This window comes from Mauremys reevesii, linkage group 14 (assembly GCF_016161935.1).
Source record: "Mauremys reevesii isolate NIE-2019 linkage group 14, ASM1616193v1, whole genome shotgun sequence".
NCBI lineage: Eukaryota > Metazoa > Chordata > Testudines > Geoemydidae > Mauremys > Mauremys reevesii.
The window spans coordinates 5,590,149-5,611,632 of NC_052636.1; the positions used below are offsets into that span (position 1 = coordinate 5,590,149).

Here is a 21,484-nt window from a genome sequence, read left to right on the forward strand (position 1 = left end):
CCTTCTCTATACCTCAGGCTCCTCCCCATCTGCCCAATGGGAACAGGGACAGTTCTCGATCTCTGGGCAGTCGTGAGCCTGAGTGAGAGAAGGGGCGATAAAGCCCTCTGTGAAGGAGAAAGGGGAGTTTCACGGTGTTTAGCACCAAGGAAATCTAAAGTTTGCTAAAATGTCTAGTCTGTGGAAACAAGAAATGGTCAGGGCCAAACTTTTTGACCACTGCCTTTTCTAAAGCCCATTCAGGGATGTGAGTCCTTGTCTTTTCGGTACCTGGGGTTCTTTGCCAGCAGGAGAGAAGAGGTTCCTGCCTCCATGTTTGTGGCCTTAACAAACCAGGTGTTGTGCCCCAGTTCTCATCTGAGATCCCTGAAAAAGAACATCTTCCCATCCATGAACAAGACAGGATCTATCTTTCAAGGGGGAACAAAGAGACCCCTGGGACTTGCAGACTAGCCAGCCTCACTTCCACAGCTGGAGACATACTGGAATACATTATTAAACACTCAGTTTGTCAGCAGCACCTACAGGATAATTTGGTTCTTAGGACGAGTGAGCATGGATTTGTCAAGAACAAATCATCCCAAACCCAGCCTCTTTCCTTCTTTGGCAGGGTTCCGGGCCTAGTGGAGGTAGGTAAACAGTATGAATGATGATTTGGAAAATGGAGTGGAGAGCCTGCTTCTAAAATGTGCAACTGACACCAAGCACTTTGGAGCTCAGGACTGGAATTCAAAACACCCGTAACAAATTGGAGACTTGGTCTTCTTGAGCCAAACCCCATGGCTGGGCCCCTCTCTCTAGACTGGGGTGAAGTGAAACCCCAGAGCCAGACACTCCTCCTCCTGGGCAGTGCGCTCCGACCTTGAATGGTCAGATGCAGCTTAGCGCTGTCAGAGCAGCTTTGGCTGGGGGATTCTCCCAGCACTTTCCAATAGCGGGAAGGTACGAAATCCCCATTTGACAGCTGGGGACAGAGCCCTAGAGGGGGGAGCAACTTGCCCAGAGTCCCACCGGAAAAGGAAAACAACCAGCAGTGGAACCAATAGGAAACCCAGCAATGGAACCCAGGAGTCCTGGGGGTGTGCTAGGGTGACCAGATGTCCCAATTTTATAGGGACATTCCCAATTTTGGGGTCTTTTTCTTATCTAGGATCCTATTACCCCCCCCCCCCCACACCCGGGCCCGATTTTCCACACTTGCAGACGGGTCACCCGATTGGGGATGTGCGCCGGTGTGGGTCCCAGCGGCTCCCGGCCCCCCTCATTGAAGCAGGTGTGCAGGGTTACTGCCCTGGGAACTGCAGGGCACCAGTGGCCATGGGGATGGCTGGAGGCAGGACAGAGGCTGATTGGAGGTAGGGTCTGGCTGCAGGCAGGGCAAGGGGTGCGGGGCTGGCTGGAGACAGGGGTGTGTGGGGCTGGCTGGCTTCAGGCAGGGACGCAGGGGGGGTGCATCAGGGGTTGGCAGGGCTGGAGAAAGAGGAGTGCGGGACTGGCTGGCTTCAGGCAGGGGGGTGCGGCAGGAGTTGGCTGGAGACAGGGCAGGGTGTGCACGGCTGGGGGTGTGTGGGGGCTGGCTGGCTTTGGGCGGGGCCACAGGGGGCTGTGGCAGGAGTTAGCTGGAGACAGGGCAGGGGGTGTGGAAGGGGCTGGCTGTGGGCAGGGGGTGTGGAGCTGGCTGCAGGCAGGGCAGGGAGGACGTGGCTGGTGCGGGCAGGGCAGGGGGTGCAGGGCTGGCTGCAGACGGGCTGGCTGGCAGGGCAGGGGGTGCGGGGCTGGCTGCAGGCAGGGCAAGGCAGGGGGGGTGCAGCAGGGGTCGGCTGGAGCCGGGTCGTGCGGGGCTGGCTGGAGACAGGGGCTGGCTGCAGGGAGGGCAGGGGGTGGAGGGCTCGCAGAAAATGTACAGAGAGGTATTTTAAGGTGAAGATAACACCATGGTTACCAGGTGACTGGCACATCCTGGGTTAAAGAAAGGAAGGGACCTGGAGTTAATAGTCTGAAGTATTTGTGTTACCAACCCTATTGCTGTCTGACCCCCTTCAGTGCAGAGCAGGTGTGTACGTTGTTGGGTGGAACACACAGACTCCTGCAGAGCAGGGGCAGCTGTTTCCATGGCAGAGAGCCTGGCACTTAGGAGACTTTCTTGACTTGCTGTTTTGAAGCAATTCAGTAAAATAACGGTGGAGCTATAAAGTCCAGTCCAAAATTTCAGCCCCCCTGGTGCAAAAATGCTATTTTAGGATCTAAACAGGAGGCTTCCAGCGCTAGGACACCTGACCAGAGAGCTCCATGGGGGCGTAACAGCTGCTGACTCTGAGGGTCCTGGGCTAAATCCACTTGCAGGTGGAGGCGATTCGATTTATTTGATCGATAATGAGGAAGGCGAAGATTTAATCCCAGGTATTTTTAGTAAATGTCATGGACAGATCACGGGCAAAAACCAAACGCTCATTGCCCATGACCCGGCCATGACTTATACCATAAATACCCTGCATTGAATCGTGGGGAGGGAGGCCCAGGGGGTCCGTGGCACCAGCTGTGGGCGCAGGGAGTCCTGGGGACCCGTGGCACCATGTGCTGGGGGAGAAGCCCTGGGGACCCACTGCCACTCCCAGGGCCGGATCCATACCCCAGCGCACCAAGCGCGCGCGTGGGGTGGCATTTTGCCGGGAGGGCGGCAGGCAACTCCAGCGGACCTTCCACAGTCATGCCTGTGGGAGGTCCACCGGAGCCGCGGGACCAGTGGACCCTCCGCAGGCACATGCTTGGGGCAGCCAAATTCCTAGAGCTGCCCCGGCCACTCCAGATGCTGCCAGGTGAGGGGATCCCCAGAGGCCAGCCCTGTTCCGGCCACCTCGGGACAGATGCCAGGAGCCACTGAGCTGTGGCTGCTCCTGCCACCCTTGGAACCACTGCTCAAGCTGTCCCCAGGCCAGCTGCTCGGGCAGCCACGGAGTCAGCCACAGTGGCCACTGCAGAAGTCACAGAATCTATGACATTTGCAGCCTCCATGACACAGAGGGATCTCTAATAAAGCGACAAACCCCTCCCTGCTGTGACTGCAGTTCCTGGAAGGAAAGAGAAGAACAGAAAGTGAAGAGAGAAGGAAAGAGAGAGATTCCCTGTCACCTCTCTCCCCTGCTGCCTCCCCCTTGTATTCTGTAACCCCATCTCACTGGGTTCCCTGTGCTGGTGCCATGGGGGTGACACTAGAGTTCTGGGGATTTGGGGGGAGGGGAAGGGGGCTCTTCACTTCTCAACATTTCACGCAAATTTGTCTTTGGGCTGAAATTTCTCCTGTGGGGCCTCTCAGTCACAGCTGTACCCCACCCCCTTCAGTGGGGGTGTATGTAAATTGCAGAGTAGGCAGAGAAGTCACCCATAAAGGGTCATATTGTTCTGGTGACTGGTTCTGACCTGGGTCACACGTCCTCTGACACAGGCTCATGTGCAGAACATGGGAGCTCTGGCTTTTCCTAAATGCTGTAGAGTGTGAGTTTCTGGGAAAGGGCAGGGGAGAGGGAGCAAGAGGAGAAAGGCAGATACATTGGAGATGAGGAATTGGGGGGGAGACCAAAGAGAGAAAATAAATTATTGAAGCAGAACAGGTGTCCCAACTCCATCTTGCTCATCACAGGTGTTCACAGAGCTGGGGAGCTGCAGGTTTTCCAGTGTCAAGTCTGAACTTTGATTCTAACAATTTGAGTTCAAATATCAAGGGGATCTCCACATACCTGATCTCTTCCCTCCTCCCCTTTTTTGTATTAATTTTTATTTTGATGTGTTTGGCTTAACCGTGATCTTCCCCTTCCCCACCTGTATTGCAATTTGGGGTTTATGTTTATTTTGCCTCCTTTTTGTTCATGTCATTATAATTGTAACAGCAAAGGAATCTGCAGGAGAAAAAACTGACTCAAAACTTTATTTCCCCATCATGCCGGAACATCCTACAAACAGCTCACGCAGCTGGAATCATAACACGCAAGGCCAGGGGATGGGAGATGCAGGTTTCCAAGTGTTCTGTCTTTCTCAGATGACACATTCCAGCCCCTTGTGTGCCTCCATCCTGTATGACCTGCTGGACTTTGACACATTTATTGTCTCATTCTATAGATAATGTGATTGTAACACAATGTGACTGAAATTAAACCACTTCCAGATGAGGAAACAACAAAAGAGAAAAGCCATTATTGTATTGGTTGGGAATCAAACCCAGATCAACTGCTTGCAAAGCACCTACGCACACCACTATACCACCAATGCATCTGGCAGGAGTAGCTTTCCTGCAGGCTGTGTGTGCTGGCAAAGGGGGTGACACATGACCACAGAGTTAGTGAGTAGGGTGGATGGGCTGGAAGCTGCCTGACAGCTGGGAGCAGAGTTAGGATCCCAGAGTGACTGAAAGGGAGCAAAGGTGAAAACAGATCTCACTGGGAGCTGGCCGCACACCCGCCTCACCCCTAGGAGAGGAACTGAAGCTCAACTTCAATCACAGAAAAATCTTCCTGAGAAGGAAGGGGACAGCTTGTTTTAAAGACCAGGTTTGTGTTTGTTCCTGCTACATACGGAGGGGCTGGGTAGTGCTGATTCCAGCCCCAGACTCTGGGAGGATAAGGAACAAATTCAGTCTGCCAGTGACCTGCAGGAGGAGATGATCTTTTGACAGTGAGGACGCCTCGTCCTAAAGGCCTTTGTCTGCCCCCTTCCAGTGACTATTTGGTACAGGAATGCAGCCCCCACTCCTGGGTCTCTCCTGGGAAATAATGTTTCTGTGCAAAACACCAAAGCTTTTAACAGAAAGGAAGAAAAGGAAATGGCCACACGATGGGACTAGGACATAAGGAATGAAACACAAGATGCTTCTCCCACGTGCATTGACTTTTAACCTTGTTTGTGGTGGTGGTGTATCCATGTTGGTCCCAGGGGTCCTCTGGGGCGCCGGGCATTGGCCACTTTCGGGAGAGTGGGCTAGATGAACTGGTCTGACTGAGTGTGGCTGTTCTTATGTTCTAACTGCTGGTTATGGAGGAGACGACCTTCCAGGCTACACAGAACTAAAGAAGGGTGCTGGGTTAGCTCCACAGCTTGTCTCTTTCACCAACAGAGGTTGGTCCTCTGCAAGCTCTTACCCTCACCCGCCTTGTCTCTCTTGGACTCTGAAAAGTGCTTTCTCTCCACTCCCCTTGGAGAGAAGTTAAGTTTCCCTTTGGACAACTATCAGGCTGAAGCAATTGTATTGACTGTGACACTGGAACTACAGGCCAGTCAGTCTCACCTCAGTCCCTGGAAAAATCATGGAACAGGTCCTCAAGGAATCAATCCTGAACCACTTAAAGGAGGAAAGTGATCAGGAACAGTCAGCATGGATTCACCAAGGGCAAGTCATGCCTGACTAACCTAATTGCCTTCTATGATGAGATAACCGGCTCTGTGGATGAGGGAAAGCAGTGGATGTGCTATTTCTGGACTTTAGCAAAGCTTTTGATACAGTCTCCACAGTATTCTTGCCAGCAAGTTAAAGAAGTATGGGCTGGATGAATGGACGGTAAGGTGGATAGAAAACTGGCTAGATGGTCGGGCTCAACGGGTAGTGATCAATGGTTCCATGTCTAGTTGGCAGCCGGTATCAAGTGGAGTGCCCCAAGGGTCGGTGCTGGGGCCGGTTTTATTCAATATCTTCATTAACGATCTGGAGGATGGTGTGGACTGCACCCTTAGCAAGTTTGCAGATGATACTAAACTGGGAGGAGTGGTTGATACGCTGGAGGGTAGGGATAGGATACAGAGGACCTAGACATATTAGAGGATTGGGCCAAAAGAAATATGATGAGGTTCAACAAGGACAAGTGCAGAGTCCTGCACTTAGGACGGAAGAATCCCATGCACTGCTACAGACTAGGGACCGAATGGCTGGGCAGCAGTTCTGCAGAAAAGGACCTAGGGGTTACGGTGGATGAAAAGCTGAATATGAGTCAGCAGTGTGCCCTTGTTGCCAAGAAGGCTAATGGCATTTTGGGTTGTATAAGTAGGGGCATTTCCAGCAGATCGAGGGATGTGATCATTCCCCTCTACTCAGCACTGGTGAGGCCTCATTTGGAGTACTTTGTCCAGTTTTGAGCCCCCCACTACAAGAAGGATGTGGATAAATTGGAGATAGTCCAGCGGATGGCAACAAAAATGATTAGGGGGCTGGAGCACATGACTTATGAGGAGACGCTGAGGGAACTGGGATTGTTTAGTCTGCAGAAGAGAAGAATGAGGGGGGATTTGATAGCTGCTTTCAACTACCTGAAAGAGGATGGATCTAGACTGTTCTCAGTGATAGAAGATGACAGAACAAGGAGTAATGGTCTCAAGTTGCAGAGGGGGAGGTTTAGGTTGGACATTAGGAAAAACTTTTTCACTAATAGGGTGGTAAAGAACTGGAATGGGTTACCTAGGGAGGTGGTGGAATCTCCTTCCTTAGAGGTTTTTAAGGTCAGGCTTGACAAAGCCCTGGCTGGGATGATTTAGTTGGGTTTGGTCCTGCTTTGAGCAGGGGGTTGGACTAGATGACCTCCTGAGGTCCCTTCCAACCCTGAGATTAAATGATTCTATGACACTAGAATTGAAGATTTAATATTATAAATAAATGAGTCTAAACCTGAGGTTCTGGATTTCACATTGGTTTTTCTAACTTCATTCCCAATGCTCTTCTAGAAAGGCCTCCAGGCTGCCTGCCCAGCCCAGCAAAAGTGGCCAGGAGAATGGCTGGTGCTCTTTCAGGTAGTTGAAGGCTGCTATCAAATCCCCCCTCACTCAGTCAGTCCCCAGTCTGTGGCAGTGCATAGGATTCTTCCATCCTAAGTGCAGGACTTTGCACTTCTCCTTGTTGAACCTCCTCAGATTTCTTTTGGCCCAACCCTCCAATTTGTCTAGGTCACTCTGGACCCAAACCCTGTCCTCCAGCGCTTGGATTCTTTACATGCTTTCACAGAGCGAAGAACACATGTGAAGACCACACGGGGGGAGGGATAGCTCAGTGGTTTGAGCATTGGCCTGCTAAACCCAGGGTTGTGAGTTCAATCCCTGAGGGGGCCACTTAGGGATCTGGGGCAAAAATCTGTCTGGGGATTGGTCCTGCTTTGAGCAGGGGGTTGGACTAGATGACTTCCTGAGGTCCCTTCCAAGCCTGACATTCTATGAAACCAGATATTATAGGGATAACAGAAACATGGTGGAATAGTAGTCATGACTGGAGTACAGGTATGGAAGGCTATGTGCTGTTTAGGAAAGACAGAAATAAAGGCAAAGGTGGTGGAGTAGCACTGTATATCAATGATGAAGTTAACTGTAAAGAAATAAGAAGGGATAGAATGGATAAGACAGAGTCTATCTGGGCAAAAATCACATTGGGAAAGAAAGCTACTACAGCCTCCCCTGAGATAGTGCTTGGGGTGTGCTACAGACCACTAGGGATCTGATTTGGAGATGGATAGAGACCTCTTTAATGTTTTTAAGGAAGTAAACACTAATGGGAATTGTGTGATCATGGGGGACTTTAACTTCCCAGATATAGACTGGAGGACAGGTGCTAGTAGTAGTAATAGGGCTCAGATTTTTTTGGATGTGGTAGCTGATGGATTTCTTCATCAAGTAGTTGAAGAGCCAACAAGGGGGGATGCCATTTTAGATTTGGTTTTGGTGAGTAGTGAGGACCTCATGGAAGAAATGGTTGTAGGGGACAACCTTGGTTCGAGTGATCATGAGTTAATTCAGTTCAAACTAGATGGAAGGATAAACAAAAATACATCTGGGACTAGGGTTTTTTATTTCAAAAGGGCTAACTTTAAAGAATTAAGGAAATTAGTTAGGCAAGTGGATTGGACAGAAGAACTTGCAGATCTAAAGGCAGAGGAGGCCTGGAATTACTTCAAGTCAAAGTTGCAGAAAGTATCAGAAGCCTGCATCCCAAGAAAGGGGAAAAAATCATAGGCAGGAGGTGTAGACCAAGCTGGATGAGCAAGCATCTCAGAGAGGTGATTAAGAAAAAGCAGAAAGCCTACAGGGAGTGGAAGATTGGCGGGATTAGCAAGGAAAGCTACCTTATTGAGGTCAGAACATGTAGGGATGAAGTGAGAAAGGCTAAAAGCCATGTAGAGTTGGACCTTGCAAAGGGAATTAAAACCAATAGCAAAAGGTTCTATAGCCATATAAATAAGAAGAAAACAAAGAAAGAAGAAGTGGGACCGCTAAACACTGAGAATGGAATGGAGGTTAAAGATAATCTAGGCATGGCCCAATATCTAAATAAATACTTTGCCTCGGTCTTTAATAAGGCTAATGAGGAGCTTAGGGATAATGGAAGGATGACAATTGGGAATGAGGATATGAAGGTAGATATTACCACATCGGAGGTAGAAGCCAAACTCAAACAGCTTAATGGGACTAAATCGAAGGGCCCAGATAATCTTCATCCAAGAATATTAAAGGAACTGGCACATGAAATTGCAAGCCCATTAGCAAGAATTTTTAATGAATCAGTATAATCAGGGGTTGTACCGTACGACTGGAGAATTGCTAACATAGTTCCTATTTTTAAGAAAGGAAAAAAAAGTGATCCAAGTAACTATAGGCCTGTTAGTTTGACATCTGTAGTATGTAAGGTCTTGGAAAAATTTTTGAAGGAGAGGGTAGTTAAGGACATTGAGGTCAATGGTAATTGGGACAAAATACAACATGGTTTCACAAAAGGTAGATCGTGCCAAACCAACCTGATCTCCTTCTTTGAGAAAGTAACAGATTTTTTAGACAAAGGAAATGCAGTGGATCTAATTTACCTAGATTTCAGTAAGGCATTTGACACGGTTCCACATGGGGAATTATTAGTTAAATTGGAAAAGATGGGGATAAATATGAAAATTGAAAGGTGGATAAGGAACTGGTTAAAAGGGAGACTACAATGGGTCATACTGCAAGGTGAACTGTCAGGCTGGAAGGAGGTTACTAGTGGAGTTCCTCAGGGATCCGTTTTGGGACCAATCTTATTTAACCTTTTTATTACTGACCTTGGCACAAAAAGCGTGAATGTGCTAATAAAGTTTGCGGATGACACAAAGCTGGGAGGTATTGCTAACACAGAGAAGGACCGGGATATCATACAGGAAGATCTGGATGACCTTGTAAACTGGAGTAAAAATAATAGAATGAAATTTAATAGTGAAAAGTGCAAGGTCATGCATTTAGGGATTAATAACAAGAATTTTAGTTATAAATTGGGGACGCATCAGTTGGAAGTAACAGAGGAGGAGAAGGACCTCGGAGTATTGGTTGATCACAGGATGAATATGAATCGCCAATGTGATATGGCCATTAAAAAAGCTAATGCGGTTTTAGGATGTGTCAGGCGAGGTATTTCCAGCAAAGATAAGGAGGTGTTAGTACCGTTGTACAAGGCACTGGTGAGACCTCATCTGGAATACTGTGTGCAGTTCTGGTCTCCCATGCGTAAGAAGGAAAAATTCAAACTGGAACATGTTCAGAGATGGGCTACTAGGATGATCCGAGGAATGGAAAACCTGGCTTATGAAAGGAGACTGAAAGGGGTTGGCTTGTTTAGCCTGACCAAAAGAAGTCTGAGGGGGGATATGATGGCTCTTTATAAATATATCAGAGGGATTAATATTAGGGAGGGAGAGGAATTATTTAAGCTTAGTACCAATGTGGACACAAGAACAAATGGATATAAACTGGACACTAGGAAGTTTAGACTTGAAATTAGATGAAGGTTTCTAACCATTAGAGGAGTGAAGTTCTGGAACAGCCTTCCAAGGAGAGCAGTGGGGGCAAAAGACATATCTGGCTTCAAGACTAAGCTTGATAAGTTTATGGAGGGGATGGTATGATGGGATAGCCTAATTTTGGCAAATAATGGATCTTTGATTATCAGCAGGTAAGTATGCCCAATGGTTTGTGATGGGATGTTAGATGGGTTGGGATCTGAGTTATTACAGAGAATTCTTTCCTGGGTGTTGGCTGGTGAGTCTTGCCCACATGCTCAGGGTTTAACTGATCACCATATTTGGGGTCGGAAGGAATTTTCCTCCAGGGCAGATTTGCAGAGGCCCTCGAGGTTTTTCGCCTTCCTCTGCAGCGTGGGGCACGGGTCACTTGCTGGAGGATTCTCTGCAGCTTGAGGTCTTCAAACTGCAATTTGGGGACATCAATAACTCAGACATAGGTTAGGGGTGTGTTATAGAAGTGGATGGGTGAGATTCTGTGGCTTGCATTGTGCAGGAGGTCAGACTAGATGATCATAATGGTCCCTTCTGACCTTAAAGTCTATGAGTCTATAAGAAGAGAGTTGCTATGCCATACCGAGCTGTGAAGAGGTGCCAAGCAGTGAGCTGACACCCGCAGAGCTTCCTGTGATAAATTGTGAACTTTGGACAATAGCGGGGTGGTAGGCAGTGTTGCCCTCAGAGTGGCCTGGGTCAGAGCCCATGGGAGGCCCTGGGCTCCCCCACCATCTTCTGTGCCCTTCCCCCCACCCCAAAGGACTGAAACCCTGACCACTAGGCAACATCCCCATGAGCGAAGGCCATCACGAGGCATCTGTCTTTAAAAGTTTGCAGAGGATGCAGGAGAAGAAAGGGGAGAGAGGATGAGGGTGGCTCTTGGGAAGAGGGAGCCTTATGGGAATCTCTTGTTTATTGCCATCAACCCAATGATCAGATCATTGATGCCTAGAATCTTCCCTGACGTGTTGTAATTGATTGGATCTAGGTTTTAAAACAGGTACCACATTTGCAGACGGAGAAATGTCAGCGAGTTGAGTGAAAGGCCATTGCAAGCTCAGCTAATTAGGCAATGTGGCTTATGCCCCATCTAACAAGCTCCTCAAACAATACCTCCCAGTTTTCATTCGCATTGTTCTGTTTAGTGTTTTTCTCCAAAACACTTTTACTAAACCTTTGGGTCAGCTTTGGAAAGTTGGCCCTTTCAGTGCACCAAATATAAATATTGCTCGTGGGGACTGCCCTCTATTGGTCATAAGAACAGCCATACTGGATCAGACCAAAGGTCCAGCCAGCCCAGAATCCTGTTCTCCCACAGTGGCCAATGCCAGGTGCCCACGAGGGAATCGACAGAACAGGGAATCATCAAGCGATCCATCCCCTGTCGCTCATTCCCAGCTTCCGGCAAACAGAGGCTAGGGACACTTCAAGAGCATGGTTTTGTATCCCTGCCCATCCTGGCTAATAGCCAATGATGGACCTGTCCTCCATCAACTTATCTAGTTCTTTGGTGGACCCTGTTATAGTCTTGGCCCTCACAACATCCTCTGGCAAAGTTTCCCCAGGTTGACTGTGTGTTGGGTGAAGAAATACTTCCTTTGGTTTGTTTTAAATCTGTCTATTCCTTTCATCAGGTGACCCCAGTTCTTGTGTTATGAGGAGTAAATAGCACTTCCTTACAGATCCAGACTAACACGGCTATCCCTCTCATACTTCCTTATTTACTTTCTCCAAACCCGTCATCATTTTATAGACCTCCATCCTAGCCCCCACTTAGTTATCTTTTTTCCAAGCTGAAAACTCCCCTCAGTCTTATTAATCTCACCTCACATGGAAGCTGTTCCATACCCTAATCATTTTGGTTGCCCTTTTCCGTACCTTTCCCAATTCCGATATATCTTTTTGAGATGGGGGACCAGCTCCAGTATTCAAGATGTGGGCAGACCACAGATTTATACACAGGCAACATTTTGTTGGCTTTTTTGACTGCCGATGCACATTGAGTAGATGTTTTCAGAGAAGTATCCACAGTGACTCCAAGATCTCTTTCTTAAGTTGTAAGAGCTAATTTAGACCCTATCAGTTTAGATGTAGAATTGGGATCATGTTTTCCCATGTGCATTACTTTGCATTGAGCCACATTGAATTTCATCTGCCTTTTCGCTGCTCAGTCACTCCGTTTGGTGAGATCCCTTTGTCACACTTTGCACTCTCTTTTGGACGTAACTAATTTGAGTTGGTTTGTATCATCTGCAAATGTTGCCACCTCACTGTTTACCCCTTTTTCCAGATCACTCAAGAGTATGTTGAACAGTGCTGGTCCCAATACAGACCCCAGGGGGACACCACTATTTACCTCTCTCCATTCTGAAAATCAGACCCTTTCTTTCTTGCCTTTGAACCAGTTACCTATCCCAGAGAGGACCTTCCATCTTATCCCATTTTGCTTCAGAGCCTTTGGAGAGAGACCTTGTCAAAGGTTTTCTGAAAATCTAAGTATACTATATCCACGGGATCACCTTTATCCACATGCTTGTTGACTCCCTCAAAGAATTATAGTAGATCTGTGAGGCATGATTTTCCATTACAAAAACCATGTTCATTCTTCCCCAATGTAAGCAGGGGCAGACTCACCCGGTGGCACCTCCTGCTGGTCGTCTTGGGAATTAGCTCTCCAGCCGTCAGAGCACCCTCTGCAGGCCGGTGATCTGCCTTACCACAGCTGGCCCTCTGTCCCTCCCAGGACCCCGGTGCCCCTTTTACACTGGCAGTACCCCCCCCCCCCCCGTTCTGGGTCTCCCCCTCCCAGGGGAACCCCCATCCACTATCCCCACTTCACCTCAGTCTTGGCTACTGCCCAGTCTCCATCCAGCCCCCGTTCACTGGGGCAGACTGCAGTATGAGCCACTCACCACAGGCAAAGGGGTTTGGACCTGCCGCCTCTGCTTCCCCTTGGGCTGCCCCATTGCAGCCCTGCACCTATTCAGCCTATAGTCAGGCCTGCAGCCTGGGGCTTTCCAGGCCAGAGCTCCCAGCTCCTCTGGCCCTTCCCCAGCCCTGCTCCTACTCTAGGTGTCTTGCTTGGGTCCCAGCAGCCAGGCCCTTCTCTCACTACAAGCAGAGGGAGACTGACTGGGCTCCTGGCTCACAGCCTCTGATAGGGGCCAGCTGGGCCTGACTGGGGCATGGCCACAGCTGAGCCTGCTTCCCCCAATCAGCCCAGGCTCCTTGCTCCAGCCCCAGCCCTCTCCTGGGCACTTCAAGCCCCGCAGGGCAGGAGCAGGGAACCACCCGCTACACCCAGCAAATTCCCTTCACCGATGGGTCTAATCATTGGGCTCTACAATTCCACCCAATGTGCCTGGTACTGACGTTAGCCTTAGTGGCCTGTAATTGCCAGCTGCGTCTCTGGAGCCTTTTTCATACACTGCTCCAGCCAGGGACTCAAGGCCACCCCAGACTTTCCCCTTCTCCCTTCTGGGAAATCAAGTTCAAGTTCTACAAGGAGCTAAAGAAGCTTCAACCCTGCATCTGAATTAATGTCGCTTTTCTCACTGCCCGACACAAACAAATGTCATTTCAATCCCAGGTGAGTCCACTTCAGTCATTCCTCAGCCCCATTCCTTCACCCTCCTGCCTTAGCTTAGGGCATTGCGCCACCCTGTGGGCATTTCATGTCCCTCCTCAGTTTCACATACAGACACAATTTCCTTTGCTGTTCAACAAACATGTCTAGAATGTACTGACTGCAGCGGGGACCAAAAGGCAGAGAAAAGCCCTCAAAAGTTCTAAGCTGCCAAGCCCCAGAAGGTGATCAAAATCCTACCTAAAATCAAGTCAGGATAAGGCTAATGTCACCTCCAAAGCCAGGGCTAAGAAGGTAACACTGAGAAAGAAGTGTTGAGATTTCCATGGGGATGACTCCTGCTCCCTAATGGCTCTGTTGTGAATCACCACGGACCACCCGGAGAGATCAAAGTCCTGCAGGACAAAGAGCCCCATGGACAGTATAATGAAGTGTTGGCAGTGGGGGGAAGTGTTGTGTTTTGTGTAACACCTGCCAGGTGAGTGATGCACTGACAGAGCAGCTGCCCATGAGCTCATTGTCTTTGATCTGCTTCTGCTGTTATTTCAGAGCCAGCACTAGCGGGAGTGTGTCCTTGTCACTTCACCAGCTCTAGAACAGGCTCTGTCTGCAGCCCAGCTCTGATTAATCCCACTTTTAATGTATTCCTACTGCGATACTTTCCCAGTTCTCTGCCTCATTCGAACATTCCGGTCAGAGACTGACTATGGGGAGGTGGACTAATTTGTGTGACATTCGGTAAGTTGACATCGTATGTGACTGAAACCTCTGCTGGAGGTGGGCAGGAGCCTGTTACACACATAAAATAGTTAAGCTTGACCAAACTACCTGCTACACGTTCAAACCTTCCTGTACACACACAATAGAAATTGGGGCTCTGAGAAATGGCAACTTTCCTTTAACACAGATCATTGTGTTCTGTACTTCCAGAGGCACTGAAGTAGCAGCTGTTTAAAGGTAATGTGCTTTTATTTCATGATCAGCAGCAGAGCCTCTGTAAATTTACCACACGTAGAGCTGATTGTTTCTAACTGCAGGGTTAGCCAGACCATTCAGTAACATTATCGCTCTGTTCACAAAGCCTTTGGTTAGAGACGAATCATGAGACTTATCCCTTCTTGCTGTAATTCCACTGTCTCAGTGTTCTCTTTCCCTATTTCTGGTTCCAACAAAATAAACAAATTAAAACAACCATCAGAACTAACATGCTGTGGGAAAGTGGAAATGTTGATAGCTCAAATAATGCAGTTTCCTCTGTGTCTTGTGTGTGTCTATCTGCTTTGTGTTTGTGACCGGTGGGGCTTTTGTTTGCTCTGGCAGGTGCAACCATGTCAAATTTGTCTGTGAGGAGGGCCAGAGAAAACAGACACCCTGGCCTTCCAGGTTGGGGTTAGGCAAAGGAATAACAACCCTGTCCCATAAAAAACAAAAAAGGTTACAGAAACAGTGGTAGGAACAGTGCTAGAGAAACTGGTAAATAATCACAATACCCAGGCTTGAAGTAATCGGAAACACAGAATTCAAAAAGCAAAGCTCAGGGGCTATTGGGGGTTTATTCTCTGAGCTGAGCCATGTGCTATAGCACAGGGAGCACTTTTGGAAGTCTCCCATCCCACAACTGGGGAAAGGAAAAGGATTCTTAGGTTCTTGCATGGATGGAAGGAGGACAGTGATGGGAAATAAGGGAATCCCTCTGACTTACCCTAACTACACCTGTTGTTACAATGGGTGAAATGACTTTTTTTCCCTATCCCTGCCCTGTTCCTGCTCTTTGTTATAGTTCAATATAGTTTAAGTGTGGAAAATGATCATAAAAATATCTGCTCCCCAGCACAACCTGAAGCAACATCAGAACAACTGGGAATGAAACAATTTGTTCCCCAAGGGAGAACTCGATGACTAACAATTGCTGTGAAATGGGGGAACAGTATAACCGTGATGCTCAGGGTTTGTTTAGACTAGGGAAAGTGATGGAGTTTAGGTCAGGTCAAGGGAAAGCTAATGCCAACCCCTGCACCTGGGCTGCATCTGCACTACAAATGTTTACATTAAGATCACTAACAGGCAGCCAACGCCATGTACAGCCCTAGTGGCTGTCAGGCACAGGTAGTTTTTGCCTCAGTGTAGCTTGTTGGGATCAAACCTCTCTCCCCCCACCTGGAGCTGATGAACATTCCTGCAGGAGGGACACACACTCCTGTGACTCAAAGGAAAGGAGTTGATAGAAAAGATCACAGGACTGACCCCAAAGAAGGGTGAGCTGCAAAAGGCAGAAGCAGGCAACTGATCGGGTGGAGATGAGAGACCTTGGTGAAGATGGTGCAAAAATCACTATGTAGGAATGAGCAAATGTGATTTTTTAAAAGAATTTTTTTTGGCCAACCCTAGTCAAGTGATTTATTACAGTTCTATCTCATGTGGATTTTCTGATGTCTAATGATGCTTGAGCGCTGATTGAAGCTTTTCCTGCACTTAGAGTGTGATTCTCCTATGTGAGACAACTTTTAAGCTGTGCTTGAAGCTTTTCCCACACTCAGAGCATGTCTAGGGCTACTCCCCTGTGTGGATTCTCTGATGTAAGATGAGGTCTGAACGATTAAAGAAACATTTCCCACACTCAGAGCATCCATAAGATTTCTCAGCCATGTGGATTTTCCTATGTTTGATAAGGTTTGAGCGCTGATTGAAGCTTTTCCCACACTCAGAGCATGTCTAGGGCTTCTCTCCTGTGTGGATTCTCTGATGTCTGATAAGGTCTGAGCTCTGACTAAAGCTTTTTCCACACTCTGAGCATGTGTAGCGCTTCTCTTCTGTGTGGATTCTACGATGTCTGATAAGGTCTGAGATCTGACTAAAGCTTTTCCCACACTCAGTGCACATGTAAGGCGTCTGTCCTGTGTGGATTCTCTGATGTGTGATAAGGGCAGAGCGATGATTGAAGCTTTTCCCACACTCAGAGCACGTGTAGGGCTTCTCTCCTGTGTGGATTCTCTGATGTCTGATAAGGTCTGAGCTCTGACTAAAGCTTTTCCACACTCTGAGCATGTGTAGGGCTTCTCTTCTGTGTGGATTCTACGATGTCTGATAAGGTCTGAGCTCTGACTAAAGCTTTTCCCGCACTCAGAGCACATGTAAGGTGTCTGTCCTGTGTGGACTCTCTGATGTGTGATAAGGTGAGGCGCCGCCTGAAGCTTTTCCACACTCTGAGCATGTGTAGGGCTTCTCTCCTGTGTGGATTCTACGATGTCTGATAAGGTCTGAGCTCTGACTAAAGCTTTTCCCGCACTCAGAGCACATGTAAGGCGTCTGTCCTGTGTGGACTCTCTGATGTGTGATAAGGTGACAGCGCAGCCCAAAGCTTTTCCCACACTCAGAGCACGCGTGGGGCTTCTCTCCTGTGTGGATTCTACGATGTCTGATAAAGTGTGAGCGCCGACTAAAGCTTTTCCACACTCTGAGCATGTGTAGGGCGTCTCCCCGTGTGGATTCTCTGATGTGTGATAAGGGCAGGCGCCGACTAAAGCTTTTTCCACACTCTGAGCATGTGTAGGGCTTCTCTCCTGTGTGGATTCTCTGATGTCTGATAAGGTGTGAGCTCCCACTAAAGATTTTCCCGCACTCTGAGCATGTGTGGGGCGCTTCTCCTGTGTGGATTCGCTGATGTGAGATGAGGCTGAACTATCGATGAAGCATTTCCCACACTCAGAGCATTCATAAGGTTTCTCACCCGTATGGATTGTCTGATGTCTGATAAGGGCAGAGCTCGATTGAAGCTTTTCCCGCATTCATGGCATGTGTAGCGTGTCTCTTCCAAGTTGATTCTCTCACTTGTTATAAGGTTTGAGTGGCTACTAAAGTTTCCCTCTGGCCTCCCCTGAGTCTCACAGGCTTTTGTTTTTTCTGGGAGTGCATAACTCCCGGAAACATTCCCTTTGGATCTTCTGATAAAGTTCCATGTGGTTCTCCTTGCTCAGCATCTTCCTGCTGGGGTTTCTCCTCCTCATTCTCACTCACCAGCCCATCAGGTGATGGGAGACAGAAGAATCAGACATAGATCACTACCTGCACGGAAAGAAAGAAAATCACAGAGAGAGGAATGGAAAAGGGATGAACAATCCAAAATACGTGGGGGAGAGATCAAACCTATCAGGAGCTGATTTTCCCCAAAACCTTCCCCAGAGGAGAGAAGAAGGGATCAGTTTTGGTCTGCATCTCATGAGAACACTCAGGAGAAAGAGATATCGGGGAGCGACCTGCTGCCAGTTGTCAGTCAGAATAGGAGGGAAGCCATGAGTGACATCTGCCATAATGATTCCACATCTGCAGGGAACAATCCTGAACTTGGAGAGCTCACAGGGTCTTTGTAGGGCATCCCAAATGTTTCCTGCATTCCTGCACAGTTGTTAAGTTGGTTTAACCAAGTCCTCACCTGTGCAGGCAGCTCTTGGAAGCACTTCTTTCTCAGAGCCCTGGAGGTCTGGGACCCACGGCTCTTCCCCTCGTTCCAGCTGGGAGATCACATCAGGTTTGGAAACTGGAAACCCGACTGCAGGCAAAGAAAACCAGGGAGGTCAGTGGAATTTGTGGGATACTTGTCACAAAGAATAGTCCATGGTTTTAACCCCCAGCTCATTTTTAAGAAGTAACATCCCAAGGCCAGCTTCCTTGGCTCAAAGTGGCAGGAGAGTTATGATGATTATAGATCATAATCATTACCTTAGTGCCTAAGGACCAACTAACACTGGGTCCCCATTGTGCTAGGCAAAGTACAAACAGAGAACAGTAGATGGCCCATGCCCTGAAGAATTTACAATCTAAATACACAAGACAGACACAGAATGGGGGAAGGGGTAGGCCCCACTGTTAGAATAGAGATATTCAGGCCTGCCTGTAAAGCCTTGACTTTAAGAACTTAGGGGTATTTTTATCTCTTAGCTACTTACAGGAGTATGAAAACAAAGAATCAAAATCACTGTCTGTATTTGTAAGGGCCTTCTCTTACTGTGACCGTCTGAGGCCTTGTTCTTAGGCTAAGGCCTTTGGCTAAGCAGCAGGGGCAGCCATAAGCTGGGAAGCAAAGGGTCACACCCTCACATCCCAAACCAGTCACACTGAAATAAGGTGCTACTGGGCTGTTAGGAAGATGATCCTGTCCTGATAGCGCCCATCACCACCAGATAAAGAAACAGATCTTAAGATGGTTAAAGAAAACTTAGTTTGACAGCAGCCTGTCTGGCAAGAAATCACTTCTCAATGCTTGTGGTTGTGAAATCCTCATTTCTGTATTGTTCTATCTTTATGGCCACCACTTTTACAATGTTAATCAGTCTGGTTCTCTAATTGTTTTTCTCTGCTGTACAATTAATTTTGCTAGGTGTAAGTTAATTAGGGTAGTGGGATAGAATTGGTTAGAGAATTATGTTTCAATGTGTTAGGATTGGTTAATTAAATTTCAGTACAATGATTGGTTAAGCAAAGGTATCGCTGAGAATATTCCTATATAAACTGAGTCAAACAGGAGGGGGAACAGGGGACACAGGGTAAATGCTCTGCGGCATCAGAGCTGGTAAGGGGGTGTAACAGGCCAGTGTGGCTCCCCTCGTCCCCGGGGAGGGTTGAGCCCCGGACACCGGAAGGGGCGGGGCTCCAGAGCAGTGAGCCCGCCCCTCAGAGGTCAGGCAGCGACCGGAAGCATAAAAGCCGGCCACAGAGCTCAGTCAGAGCCCAGCCACCGTCGGGAGCTGACCTGCCGAGAGGGCTCGGGACTGGGAAGCTGCAGGGGCCCTGAGCAGTTGCCCAGACTGGCCGGAGCTTCCCCTCGCTCGCTACTGGGAGGACCCGCAGGAGCTTCCCCATGCCACCTACGAGGAGGAACCGCCGGAGACCTCACCTCTCCCTTTCTGTTACCCCGAGGAACCCCCGGAGCAGAACTGGCCGGACTTCCCTGAGGAACTGCCGGACCTACCCCCAGCCGGGCTGCAAGGACCCCATGCTGTTGGACTTCCCGGGAGCAGGCGCCACGGACCAGGTAGGCCCAGAGGGAACTGGAAGTGGCCCGGGAGCAGCTGACCCCAGTCAGGCTGCAGGTCAACCAATGCCTATGTCAGTGTGTTACGGTCAGGATCCCCACTGACCATCAGCGGTGGTAGCCACTGCCTAGGGCCCTGGTCCGGGACACAGTGGAGTGGGTGGGCCTGCGTCCCCCCTGCCACCCCACTCGTGGGTGGCAGTCTCCCCCCTCACCCCAGTGCTCAGCCCCTGCACCAGAGGGCCTGAGCCCTGACTGTTGTTGCCCTGCCCTAACCTAGGGCCTGGGCCTGTCCTGAACTGTTTGCATTGCTGCCCAGCCCCTGCACCAGAGGGCCTGGGCCTGTCCTGGACTACTTGTATTGTGGCCCAGCCCCTGCACCAAAGGGCCTGGGCCTCCCTAACCTCACTGACTTGTATATTGTTGCTCAGCCTTGCAGCAGAAGGCCTGAGCCCCTCACTGTCTCTTTGTGTTGTTGCTCAGTGTAAAAGGCCGGCGTGGCTCCCCTCCTCCCCAGGGAGGGTTGAGCCCCGGACACCCACGTTTACAGGGGGACACAGGGTAAAAGCATCAGAGCGGATAAGGGGAACACGCCGCCGAAGATCCCAGGCCCCCTGAATCCTCTGGGCGGCCCTGGGTGACAATCATTCCCTTGTCTCTGTCGGGTATTCCATTGATGTAGGTTACTCCCAGCCAGTCCTTAATGACCCATTCATATCACCCCATGACAGCTATGTGACAAAACACTTCACGTCTCCTGCTCTTTATAATCACAACAATACCAATCACAGCAGGAAACTGAGGTGTGTATTGGCATCATACAAGTATCACCAAAAGTCCCACCTCTATCACACACACACACTGCTCACAGCCCCTGGAGAGAAAGCAACGCACAGGAACTGGATGTTAGTCCAGCGAACACAGTGGAGGACAAGCTGCAATCCTCACACCCTGGTCAAAAAGGAGAGGCAGGTGGGTCCCTGCCCATAGAGAGGGGCTGGCTGGAGGCCTGACACCTGAGGGGCCATTCTGTGAGCAGACCATGGAGGCAGGTCAAAGGCTTAGCTACCCCAGAACTGTGACATCGCAAAGCACATTTTGGGGAACTAGGAAATCTAGTGACTCAGGTGTAATGGGAGGAGAATTAAACTCCCCAGTGGGAGGAGAAGGCTGAGGAATTACACACTAACATTCAGGAGCAACAGCCCTAATTCTTCGGAAAAGGAGAAGGTCAGAAACAAGAACTGGGCCATGCAGCCTCAGGAGGACAGGCTCAGAGATCCAAGGAGCCTGGAGGAAGACAGCTTGTGGCTGCTGCAGATGGGGAGAGGGGGGACAAGACTCTCTCCAAACTCTCACTCCTGTTGACCCCGACCTGATTTTACGATCTATGACCCAGTCTCACGTCTTGTGGGCAATTTCATACTCGCTAGAGGTAAGATGTCATGATCAGAGAATTGCTTATGAGCTTGGACCATCCGTGGAGGGGCAAGGAGGTGAACATAGATAAATAGGTTATTAAGGGCAGGTCGACACTACAGCCGGGATTGACGCTCTGAGATCGATCCAGCCGTGGTCGATTTACTGATACGATTTAGTAAACGTGGCCTAAGCTTGCTACAGTTCAGGGCCTTATATTAAGTTGAGGCTTTGTGAGAGTGGTTATGCTGAAGTCTGGGATTTACCTGAGGTTTGGGTAGAGATTCGGGGTTAAAGGTCTGGAATCCCCCACAGCTCTAGATCCCCAAACCTCTCCTCCCTCCCACTGACACACCCAGCCCACTTCCTGCGTGCCCTTCCTCCACACTCCCCTCTCCTTCTTCCCATTACTGGCAGCTGGCACCACCTCCCGGCGCCTTGGGAGCTTCTTCTGTTCCCTCCTCATCTCTCATTACCTCCTCCCTCCCTGCTGCCTGCTAGTGTATGGGAGATAAGGAAAAAAAGGGGGCAAAGAAACTTGTCAAACTTGGATGATGAATAAAGTTATTACTGCTCAGGTTCTTTAGAGACCCCACAGCTTCTAATAACCCAGGGGACAGGACTCCTTACCCAGCGAGGTCACCGTCCCATAGTTCTCCTGCATGACATCCCTGT

At 49.2% G+C, this 21,484-nt stretch overlaps 1 pseudogene; it reads right to left on the reverse strand.

Moving 5' to 3' along the window:
- LOC120381418 overlaps positions 1-16,684 on the reverse strand; it is a 360,540-nt pseudogene extending 343,856 nt beyond the window's left edge.
- Positions 16,685-21,484: the final 4,800 nt, after the last annotated feature.